Consider the following 12,689-nt stretch of genomic DNA (forward strand, 5'->3'; position numbering starts at 1 on the left):
GAAAGAGTGAAAATAGATAAGTGCCCTGGGCCAGATGGGATTTATCCTAGGATTCTCTGGGAAGCCAGGGAGGAGATTGCAGAGCCTTTGTCCATGATCTTTATGTCGTCATTGGCGACAGGAATAGTGCTGGAAGACTGGAGGATAGCAAATGTTGTCCCCTTGTTCAAGAAGGGGAGTAGAGACAGCCCTGGTAATTATAGACCTGTGAGCCTTACTTCGGTTGTGGGTAAAATGTTGGAAAAGGTTATAAGAGACAGGATTTATAATCATCTTGAAAAGAATAAGTTCATTAGCGATAGCACGGTTTTGTGAAGGGTAGGTCGTGCCTCACAAACCTTACTGAGTTTTTCGAGAAGGTGACCAAACAGGTGGATGAGGGTAAAGCAGTGGATGTGGTGTATATGGATTTCAGTAAGGCGTTTGATAAGGTTCCCCACAGTAGGCTATTGCAGAAAATACGGAAGTATGGGGTTGAAGGTGATTTAGAGCAGATTTAGGTGATTTAGGTGATCAGAAATTGGCTAGCTGAAAGAAGACAGAGGGTGGTGGTTGATGGCAAATGTTCATCCTGGAGTTTAGTTACTAGTGGTGTACCGCAAGGATCTGTTTTGGGGCCACTGCCGTTTGTCATTTTTATAAATGACCTGGAAGAGGGTGTAGAAGGGTGGGTTAGTAAATTTGCGGATGACACGAAGGTCGGTGGAGTTGTGGATCGTGCCGAAGGATGTTGTAGGTTACAGAGGGACATAGATAGCCTGCAGAGCTGGGCTGAGAGATGGCAAATGGAGTTTAATGCGGAAAAGTGTGAGGTGATTCACTTTGGAAGGAGTAACAGGAATGCAGAGTACTGGGCTAATGGGAAGATTCTTGGTAGTGTGGATGAGCAGAGAGATCTTGGTGTCCAGGTACATAAATCCCTGAAAGTTGCCACCCAGGTTAATAGGGCTGTTAAGAAGGCATATGGTATGTTAGCTTTTAATAGTAGGGAGATCGAGTTTCGGAGCCACGAGGTCATGCTGCAGCTGTACAAAACTCTGGTGAGACCGCACCTGGAGTATTGCGTGCAGTTCTGGTCACCGCATTATAGAAAGGATGTGGAAGCTTTGGAAAGGGTGCAGAGGAGATTTACTAGGATGTTGCCTGGTATGGAGGGAAGGTCTTACGAGGAAAGGCTGAGGGACTTGAGGTTGTTTTCGTTGGAGAGAAGGAGGAGGAGAGGTGACTTAATAGAGACATATAAGATAATCAGAGGGTTAGATAGGGTGGATAGTGAGAGTCTTTTTCCTCGGATGGTGATGGCAAACACGAGGGGACATAGCTTTAAGTTGAGGGGTGATAGATATAGGACAGATGTTAGAGGTAGTTTCTTTACTCAGAGAGAAGTAGGGGCGTGGAACACCCTGCCTGCAACAGTAGTAGACTCGCCAACTTTAAGGGCATTTAAGTGGTCATTGGATGGACATATGGATGAAAATGGAATAGTGTAGGTCAGATGGTTTCACAGGTCGGCGCAACATCGAGGGCCGAAGGGCCTGTACTGCGCTGTAATGTTCTAAAAAAAAAAGATGAAGAAGAGGCTAGTGAAAGCATCTGCGGTTTGTCATGCACAGTGTGTGGGGTGAAATAGAATTAATTAGGGAGAAGAATTTTCTTAGGCAGTCTCTCGGAAACGAGGATGGCTTTCTCCCACTCCAGGGTTGTGGATCCTTAGATGACTGAGAAAAGAATATAAGGTGTGAAGAAACCCTGTGGATCTCCTCCAGTGTTGCCAGTTGCCATGACTCTGCCCCTGCCCATGATGGTCAACATGCTTTCATTCGATGGTGCAAAAGATGTGCAGTCGGGCTTGGCCTTCTCCCCAGTAACGTTCTGTGTGGTGTTACATTAGTGGATTTTCTTGTCGTTACTATTGCAACAAAGGATTGTTAGTTCAGCAACAATAACTCCACGTATGATTCATGCCTGAGTGGTTTCTATAACAAGTTTTAATACAGTGACTGATAATGGTTCTGGCATATTATATTAAATGGCATGCAAATAATACAAAAGCAGAATACTGCAGATGCTGGAAATCTGAAATAAAAACAGAAAATGCTGGAAATACTCAGCTGGTCAGGCAGCATCTGTTGAGAAAGGAACAAAGTTAATGTTTTGAGTCGATGATCTTTTGTCAGACTTCTTAAAATTAATGGCTATGAGCCCTGGTAACATCCCAGCTGTAGTGCTAAAGACTTCTACTTCAGAACTAACCGTACCCCGAGCCAAGATGTTCCAGTACAGCCACATCACTGGCATCTACCCAACTGACAATGTAGAAAACTGCCCAGTTATGTCCTGTCCACAAAAAGCAAGACATATCCAATCCAGCCAATTACTGCCCCATCAGTCTACTCTCAACCATCAGCAAAGTGATGGAAGGTGTCATCAACAGTGCTAACAAGCAGCACTTACTCTGCACCTGCTCTTCGATGCTCAGTTTGCATCTGCCATGAACAAATAAAAAAAAAATCACAGGTCAGTTTGTACCTCTGTGAAGCCATTTTTGTCAAAGAACTACTTTCAATAATCCTGCACCGTCAATTTTCATGTGTTCCGGAAGACCACGGTCCCCTGTTTAAAAGAAGAGAATCTACTGTGGCTCTCCTTGAAACTGCAAGGGGTTAATTTATCAACTCATGATTTCCTTCTGCCCTCAATACAGCCTTAATCTACACATGGACAAATGAGCTGAATTACGGAGGTGAAGTGAGAGTGACTGCCTTTGACATCTAGGCAGCAGCTAACCGCGAGTGGCATCAAAGAGTCATAGCAAAATTGAAATCAATGGGAATCAGAGGGAAAATTCCCTGCTTGCTATAGTAATACCTAGCACAAAGGAAGATGGTTGTGGTTGTTGGAGGCCAATCATCTCAGCCCAGGTCATCGCCGCCCCAGGTGTTCCTCAGGGTAGTGTCCTAGGCCCAAACATCTTCCGCTGCTTCATCAATGACCTTCCCTCCATCATAAGGTCAGAATTGGGGATGTTTGCTGATGATTGCATTGTGGTCAGTTCCAGTCACACCTCCTCAGATACTGAAGCAGTCCATGCCCACTTGGAGCAAGACCTGGACAACATTCAGGATTGGGCTGATAAGTGGCAAGTTACATTCGCACCCCACAAGTGCCAGGCAATGACCACTTCCAACATGAGAAAATCTAAACATCTCCCTTTGACATCCAATGCCATTACCATCTCTGAATCCCCCACCATCAACATACTTGGGGTTACCTTTGACCAGAAACTTAACTGGACCAGCCATATAAATACTGTGGCTACAGGAGCAGGTCAGAGACTGGGAATTCTCTGACAAGTAACTCACCTCCTGACTCCCCATAGCCTGTCCATCATCTACAAAGCAGAAGTCAGGAATGTGATGGAATACGGCCCACTTGCCTGGATGGGTGCAGCTCCAACAACACTCAAGAAGCTTGACACCATCCACCACTTTCAACATTCACTCCCTGCACCACTGACGCACAGTGGCAGCATTGTGTACCATCTACAAGATGCACAGCAGCAACTCACCAAGGCTTCTTCGACAGCACCTTTCAAACCTGCGACCTCGATCACCTAGAAGTTCAAGGGCAGCAGATGCTTGGGAACATCACCGCCTGCAAGTTCCCCTCCAAATCACACACCATCCTGACTTGGAACTATATCGCCATACCTTCACTGTTGCTGGGTAAAAATCCTGGAACTCCTTCCCTAATAGTACTATTGGAGTATGTACACCAGATGGACTGCAGCAGTTCAAGAAGGCAGCTCACCACTACATTCTCATGGGTAATTAGGGATGGGCAATAAATACTGGCCTAGCCAACGACACATACATTCCGTGAACAAATAAAAAGACACATTTTCAAAAGTCATTTTGTATCTCTGTGAAGCCATTTTTGTCAAAGAAGTACTTTCAGTAATCCTCCTGCATTGTCAATTTTCATGTGGGTCTGAAGATCATGGTCCCCTGTTTAAAAGAAAAGAAAAATAGAGAATTAATTGTAGCTCTGCTTGAGAGCCCAACAAGTTAATGTGCCAAATCATGATTTCCTTTTGCCCACACAGGGATGTCAATGTTAGCAGATTTCCTTGTCATTACCATCATAACAAAGGTTTGTCAGTCCAACAATAATAACTCGGCTCATGATTCACACCTGAGTGGTTTTTGTAACAAGTTTTAATACATTGACTGATCACGGTTCTGCCATATTATATTAAAATACATGCAAATAATACACCCAGGATCTGTCTACATCGAGAGCGCACTCTGATCCCCAATAGAATAAGACAGCCTGGTTCCTAGGCCTCGAGCAGTAAGCTCCAGCACTCCAGGCTGTCCACACGGCTGCACGGCTCCTGACCACCTTGAGAACGTGCTGGCCTTGAGGGGTGAAATAGGTTCTAGTCTGATACTAGAATACAACCACATGCATGTAGTTGCATATTTTGCTGAGGTCACATTTTTAGGTGTTTACCCCACTTTTAATCTTTTCAGTCTTTGACTCTGTTCTACACGCTTTGTTTAGTACACCATAAGTGCGTAGACCAAACTTTATCATTTACTGTGGTATATGGTGTCTAGGTAACTAGTTTCTTCGCAGGGTATGAACCTTTTCTTGACCTGGGTGTTTATCATTCTTTGACCTTGCATTTCCAAACTGTCTTTTGTTCATACATAGACAAGATTAAGATTTCCCTTTTTCTCCACATTTGCTCTAACACTAAAAATGCAAAGGAAAAAGATGCTGGGATACTTTGGCCATTTAAATCATTCTAACAAGTTGTGTGTGACCTTCTCCTGCAAGAATGAAGGGAGTGTGTTAATGAGAGTCCTGTGAGATTTAGAGAACGTACCTATCATGTGAGAATAGCTGTTATACAGTGTATCAGATGTAATGTGGAGGGAAGTGTGGGTTGCTATGGTGGTGAGCATAAGTAGAATGAGAAGGAGGTGCAGTGCAGTAATTACAGGCGAGTGAAGGCAAGCAGGAGTGTTGTGAGTATTGAAGATGAAGGTGTGAGCAGAGAGTAAGAGAACAGGATTCTTACCTTGACAACTCTGAATTTTTTGCAGCATTTGAGCCATATCTTTGGTCTTGAGCTCCTGGCATTGACCTCCTCAGTAGCCTCACCGGCAGCAGAGTTGTTGCCTGGAGGGCTTTCAGTCCCCCGGGGGAAGAAGATCTCTCTCCTTCAGGCCACTGCTTGCACCAGGATGTCCAAGGCAGCATTGGAGGAACTTGGTGACCCCTCAGTGCTTGCAGCAGCCGTATCTCTGTCTCCTTCCTTCTGTAGCCAGTGTACCCTCTTTTTAAGAAATGCCAAATGCCACTAAGTAGCATCAGAACCATCTGATATCCTGCCCCTCAAACAGGCATCAGCCAATCAATAGTGCAGATAGCACTGGCTGCATACCTGAATCATGACAATGAGCAGGCAGCATGAATATTGCGTGCTGCCTGGGACAACATCTAATGGGCATTGAATATCTTAGCCACTGCATCTTTATGCATGACTTAGCGCATGAGTTATGGGTTGGACAATGTTGCTGGCTCTTCAGAATGAGGTCCTGCCAATCCCCTGCCTGCCCCTTTGGGGTGATCTAATTGAGACGCTAAAATGATAAATGTATGGATTCAATGCAGAGAAGCTATTTCCTCTAGTGGGGAGTCCAGATCAATGGATCAATCTTAAGATTAATCTTAAACTTATAGATAGACCATTCATGAGTGAAATCAGGAAGCACTTTGGCACACAAAAGGTAGCGATAATCTGGAACTGTCTTCCTCAAAACAGTGAATGCTGGGATAATTTACATTTTCAACACTAAGATACAGATGAGCCATGATCTACTTAAATGGCAGAATAGGTTCAAGGGGCTGAATGGCCTTTTCCTGCTCCAATGTTGCCTGAGCTAAAGGCCTCCTTTTTATTTGTCCTTGTGCTCCTTACAGCCTTTGTTTGTGCACGTGGGGCTAAGAAGTTAAATTACTGTCATACTGCAGCTGATACACCCATAGGACTCTCTGATCCCTGACTGAGGCAGTGATACACGGGGGATAATATTACTCAAGTACAAGATGTATCTCAAGGACATACGTTGAAACATGTCATTGGAACCTTAGATAGGCCACTAATGACGACACATTTGGAACATTGTATCCAGTTCTGGCCACAGTAATTTCTAATGATGCAATGAACAGGGTTAAGGAGAAGTCCAAGGATGATTCCAGGTTTAGGGCTCTCGGTTATGATGAGCAGGAACACAAGAACTGAACTAATTCTCATTGAAAAGTAAAGTAGTATGGAACAGAGTCCCAGACAAATTACCTGAGTACCTCCCTTGAGACAACCTGGAAAAGTTTGAGTAAAGTGATGACATATTCAAGGAGGCATGGATGTTCCTGGGCTGCAGAGGGGTCACAAAGTATAACCAATGGATGGGACGACCAAGAATAATCACTGGTGGGTGTAAATAGAAGAAGTGAGAGCTGATAACAACTCCCCCAAATGGACAGAGACACAGGAAGGGACTCGATAGAATGGAACGCTCCCAACGACTCATCTCAGCCCAGTACTGGATGTCCTCGTGCAACAACGTAACAGCAGGGCACCAAATGAAGGGAGTTTACCAGCACAAGGAAACCTCCTATCCTGGTTGTCCAGCTGATGCATCACATCACAGTTTCACAACAGTAAGACAAAATGTGAGGATGTAGCAATCTGAAGAGATTGTGACCAGTTAAAACTGGAGGCAATGCTCAGTGAGAACTATCGGCGAGAACTTGTTGGCAGTCAGCAGTCTCGGGTCAACTGTACTGAAGAGGGTTCACCATCACTGAGGGGCACAGAGGAATTGCAAAGTAAGTTTTCTAACTACATTTTTAAATTTGTAGGTAACCGCAGTCCATAATCTTCCCTCACACTGCACTGCTTTCTCCTCAGAGCTCCTGATTTACTCTCTCATTAGCCCCAGATATGTTCTATCTGTGCAGCTGATGAACTCTGGTGAGTTCTGATGACAAGTCATTTTCTTTTTTCTACTTTTTATTTCAGATTTCCAGCATCTGTGGTATTTTGCTTTTGATACCACCGTTTGCAGCAGAAGCTTTCCTGCTTGGACTGTAAAATGAGCAGCTCTGGGTCAAATTCCAGAGTGTCCATACCAAATCCCAATATCTGCACCGGTTTCACTCTGTCAACCCTTAAGACAAACATTGTAACTGTTTAATTTAACTAAAATGATTTAAGGTGCAGTTAAATTGTGCATACTGATCTGAGACCAGTCAGTCTTGGTGTGTACACTAATCACATTGCCTGAAGCAGTCAGTCTGGAGTGTATCAAGAACAAAAGGACAAAGAACAAAGAACAGTACAGCACAGGAACAGGCCATTCGGCCCTCCAAGCCTGCGCCGATCTTGATGCCTGCCTAAACTAACACCTTCTGGGTATATATATATATATATATATACTGGGTATATGGCCTGAAGCAGTCAGTCTTGGAGTGTTTACTGGTCACATAGCCTGAAACAATCAGTCTTGGACTGTATGCTGGTCACATAGCTTAAAGCAATCAGTCTTGGAGTGTACACTGGTTACATCGCCTGAAGTGGCCAGTCTTGGGGTGTACACTGTTTATATGGAAGTGGTCAGTCTTGGAATATATGCTAGTTATATGGAAGCAACACTGACATTCAGGCCTCCTGAATTTGCCAGCAATTCCATAGGCAGTTACGTACCATGGGATATAATCATAAAATTAATAGCATTTTGTTGAAGCATGGAGACCTATGCAATGATAGATAGTTCCTGAACATCTAAGCCTTTCTCCCCAACATTTAGTTAAGACTTAAATTTGGACAAAGCCATTTATGTGACAGGGGCAAACAATTAAACATTGAGGACATAAAATTTTATTTACTGAACATGAGGAGAACAGAGGGCTTGCTGCTCTCGTATCAGAGTGGTAATCCAGGAGACCCCCTTTTATCCATCCCACTCACCCTTTCACAGTCATGGCTGAGGTACGAGAAGATGATGAAATTCAGTTCTTATGAACTGTAAGTACCATGTGACTCCTCCGATATTATACCAGGCACTGCTGCAGCTAAGGCACCAGATGCTAATCTCTGAGTTGTCACAGAAATCATTTTGAAATAACATCAGTGTTTCAGGACCTTTATAATAGTTCAATGTTATTTGCTCTTGTGTTATATGTTGCTCATTATTTTCTCAACAATATATACATTACATATTGCAAACGTGCCTTTTCATGATCCTACAGACTGGATCCTATTCTCCTCCGGTCAACGGGTTTCGTGGGGGGGGGGTTGGGGGGGGTGGAGATTCAAAGTGGCAGTGGCCGCCATGGAACCCGACACCAGGATTGCTGGTTCCTATCCTCTCGGGGGCGGGATAGGCCGCCGGCAGCCTTCCCGCTCAGAGGCCAAATAAGGGTCTCTTCCTACCGCTGGGGGGGGTGGGGGCAGGCAGTTTGAGGCCCACGGAGGACCCCCACCAGGAACAAATGTACCCCGCAGGACTCCTGCTAGGGCCTTCCGGACTGGCCCTGGTGACCCTGCCTCACTTACCTTAGGTCTGGGGTTCCAGTGCTGGACCTGGGTCCAAGGCCTCTGCAGTACAGGTAGTGGCTACTGCTCCCGATGGCGCTGCCGATACTGCTGAGCTGCCAGCCCTCTGACTGGCTGGCAGCTCTTGGGAGCAGGATCTATTAAGTGTTAAAATTGATGTGGATCCAGCTTCCTTAAACTTTGACCTCCAAAAGACCAGGGGATCGCTCTGGAGGTCAGAAAAATGCTAAGGCGGGGTTCCCCCGACTTTTCAGCCTGGTGCCGGGAACCCTGCCTCCTGCATAAAATCCATCTCACACATGTGCAGAGTTGACACTAGATTTAGTAGGCAGTATTTAGTATCATTGTCTCATAAAATAAACCTTTACATATGGACCCGCAAGACAAACCTACCCTGTCTTAAGAGCTGGAAACTGAAAATGCTGCAAATACTCAGCAGGTCAGGCAGCATCTGTGGAGAGAGAAACAGAGTTAACGTTTCAGGTTGATGGCCTTTCATCAGAACTGAGAAAAGTTAGAAATGTAATAGGTCTAAAGCAAGTGAAAGGGAGAGGATGCAAAAAGAACAAAAGGAAAGGTCTGTGATAGGGTGGAGGGCAGGAAAGATTTAATGACGAAAGGGTTGACAGAAATCTTTGCATCCTCATTGGCTACAGGTGAGGTCCCAGAGGATTGGAGAATAGCCAATGTTGTTCCTTTGTTTAAGAAGGGTAGCAAGGATAATCCAGGAAATTATAGGCCGGTGAGCCTTACATCAGTGGTAGGGAAATAATTACAGAGGATTCTTCGGGACAGGATTTACTCCCATTTGGAAACAAACAAACTTATTAGCGAGAGACAGCATGGTTTTGTGAAGGGGAGGTCGTGTCTCACAGTGGCACAGTGGTTAGCACCACAGCCTCACAGCTCTAGCGACCCGGATTCAATTCTGGGTACTGCCTGTGTGGAGTTTGCAAGATCTCCCTGTGTCTGTGTGGGTTTCCTCTGGGTGCTCCGGTTTCCTCCCACAGCCAAAAGACTTGCCGGTTGATAGGTAAATTGGCCATTATAAATTGCCCCTAGTATAGGTAGGTGGTAGGGGAATATAGGGACAGGTGAGGATGTGGTAGGAATATGGTATTAGTGTAGGATTAGTTTAAATGGGTGGTTAATGGTCAGCACAGATTCGGTGGGCCGAAGGGCCTGTTTCAGTGCTGTATCTCTAAATCAAATCAAAATCACTAATTTGATTGAGTTTTTTGAGGAAGTGACAAAGATGATTGATGAAGGAAGGGCAGTGGATGTTATCTATATGGACTTCAATAAAGCCTTTGACAAGGTCCCTCATGGCAGACTGGTACAAAAGGTGAAGTCACACGGGATCAGGGGTGAGCTGGCAAGATGGATACAGAACTGGCTCTGTCATAGAAGACATAGGGTAGCAGTGGAAGGGTGCTTTTCTGAATGGAGGGATGTGACTAGTGGTGTTCCGCAGGGATCAGTGCTGGGACCTTTGCTCTTTGTAGTATATATAAATGATTTGGAGGAAAATGTAGCTGGTCTGATTAGTAAGTTTGCGAACGACACAAAGGTTGGTGGAGTTGCGGGCAGTGATGAGGATTGTCAGAGGATACAGCAGGATATAGATCGGTTGGAGACTTGGGCGGAGAAATGGCAGATGGAGTTTAATCCGGACAAATGTGAGGTAATGCATTTTGGAAGATCTAATGCAGGTGGGAAGTATACAGTAAATGGCAGAACCCTTAGGAGTATTGACAGGCAGAGAGATCTGGGCGTACAGGTCCACAGATCACTGAAAGTGCAACGCAGGTGGATAAGGTAGTCAAGAAGGCATACGGCATGCTTGCCTTCATCGGTCGGGGCATAGAGTATAAAAATTGGCAAGTCATGCTGCAGCTGTACAGAACTTTAGTTAGGCCACACTTAGAATATTGCGTGCAATTCTGGTCGCCACACTACCAGAAGGACGTGGAGGCTTTGGAGAGGGTACAGAAGAGGTTTACCAGGATGTTGCCTGGTCTGGAGGGCATTAGCTATGAGGAGAGGTTGGATAAACTCAGATTGTTTTCACTGGAACGACGGAGGTGGAGTGGTGACATGATAGAGGTTTACAAAATTATGAGAGGCATGAACAGAGTGGATAGTCAGAAGCTTTTTCCCAGGGTGGAAGAGTCAGTTACTCGGGGATATAGGTTTAAGGTGAGAGGGGCAAAGTTTCGAGGGGATGTGCGGGGCAAGTTCTTTACACAAAGGGTGGTGAGTGCCTGGAACTTGCTGCCAGGGGAGGTGGTGGAAGCAGATACGATAATAACGTTTAAGAGGCATCTTGACAAATACATGAATAGGATGGGAATAGAGGGATACGGTCCCCGGAAGTGCAGAAGGTTTTAGTTTAGGCAGGCTTGGAGGGCCGAATGGTCTGTTCCTGTGCAGTACTGTTCTTTGTTCTTTGGTTGGTGGTGCAAGGCCAAAGGGAGTGGTAATGGGACAAGTAAAGAAACAAAGGATGTGTCTAAAGGAGGTGAGAATGGCAGAATAATAAACAGCTGCCGCCCAAAAGCAAAAACAAGGGAGTGAACCAAAACCTACAAAGAAAAAGAACCAAAATGGGGGAAGAGATTACAGTCTGAAACTGTTGAACTCAATGTTGAGTCCGGAATGCTTTAAAGTACCTAATTGAAAGATGAAGTGCTGTTCCTCGAGCGTGCATTGAGCTTCATTGGAACATTGCAGGAGGCCAATGACAGAAAGGTCAGTGTGAGAGCAAGGTGGAGAATTAAAATGGGAGGCGACGGGAAGCTAGGGGGGCACGCTTGCGGACTGAATGGAGGTGTTCCTCAAAGGATTTAGTCTCTCCAATGTAGAGCAGTCCACATCATGAGCAGCGAATACTAAATTGAAAGAAGTTCACACAAATTGCTGTTTCACCTGGAACAAATGTTTGGGGCCTTGGATGGTGAGGACAGAGGAGGTAAAGGGGCAGGTTTTGCATCTCCTGTGCTTGCATGGAACGGTGCTTTGAGAAGGGGAGGGAATAGTGGGGCCAATTGAGGAGGGGAGCAGGGTGTCACGGAGTGAACGGTCTCTTCGGACTGCTGAAAAGGGAGGCGAAGATGTGTTTGGTGTGGCGTCACACTGCAGGTGGCAGAAATGGTGGTGGATGATCCATTGAATTAGGAGGCTGGTGGGTGGAAGGTGAGGATAAGGGGAACCCTATCATGGTTCTGGGAGGGAGGTTAAGGGGTGACACCAGAAGTGCAGGAAATTGGATAGACACAGTCGAGAGCCCTGTCAACCACAGTGGGGGGAATCCTTGGTTGAGGAAAAATGAAGACATATCGAAAGTGCTAGTATGGAAGGTTGCATCATTGGAACAGATGCGATGGAGACAGAGAAACTAGGAGAATGGAATGGAGTTCTTACAGGTAGTGGGATCTGAGGAAATGTAGTCCAGGTAGCTGTGGGAGTTAGTAGTCTTATAGTGAATATTGGTTGGTAGTCTATCTCCAGAAATGGAGACAGAGAAGTCAAGGAAAGGAAGGGAAGAGTCGATGATGGACCATGTGAAGGGTGGAAATTAGAAGCAAAGTTAATGAAATTTTCTAGTTCAGGGCGAGAGCAGAAAACGGCACCAATACAGTCATCAATGTACCAAAAAGAAAGTTGAGGGAGGGGGCCTGAGTAGAACTGGAACAAGGAATGTTCCACATATCCCACAAAAAGACAAGACCCCTCTGTATATACATAGCAACACCTTTTATTTGGAGGAAGTGATTGGAGTTGAAGGAGAAGTTGTTCAACGTGAGAACAAGTTCAGCCAAATGGAGAAGAGCGGTGGTGGTGGTGGATGAAGACTTGTAGGGCCTCCATTTTAGGAAGATGCGGAGAGCCCTAAGACCGTCCTGGTGGAGGATGGAGGTGTAGAAAGATTAGATGTCCATGGTGAAGAGGAGATGGATAGGGTCAAGAAATTGGAAACTGTTAAAGTGAGGGAGGGCATTGGAAGAGTCATGGATGCAGGTGGGAAGAGACTGGACAAGGGGAGAAAAACAAAGTT

Source organism: Heterodontus francisci, chromosome 9 (assembly GCF_036365525.1).
Source record: "Heterodontus francisci isolate sHetFra1 chromosome 9, sHetFra1.hap1, whole genome shotgun sequence".
Lineage (NCBI taxonomy): Eukaryota > Metazoa > Chordata > Chondrichthyes > Heterodontiformes > Heterodontidae > Heterodontus > Heterodontus francisci.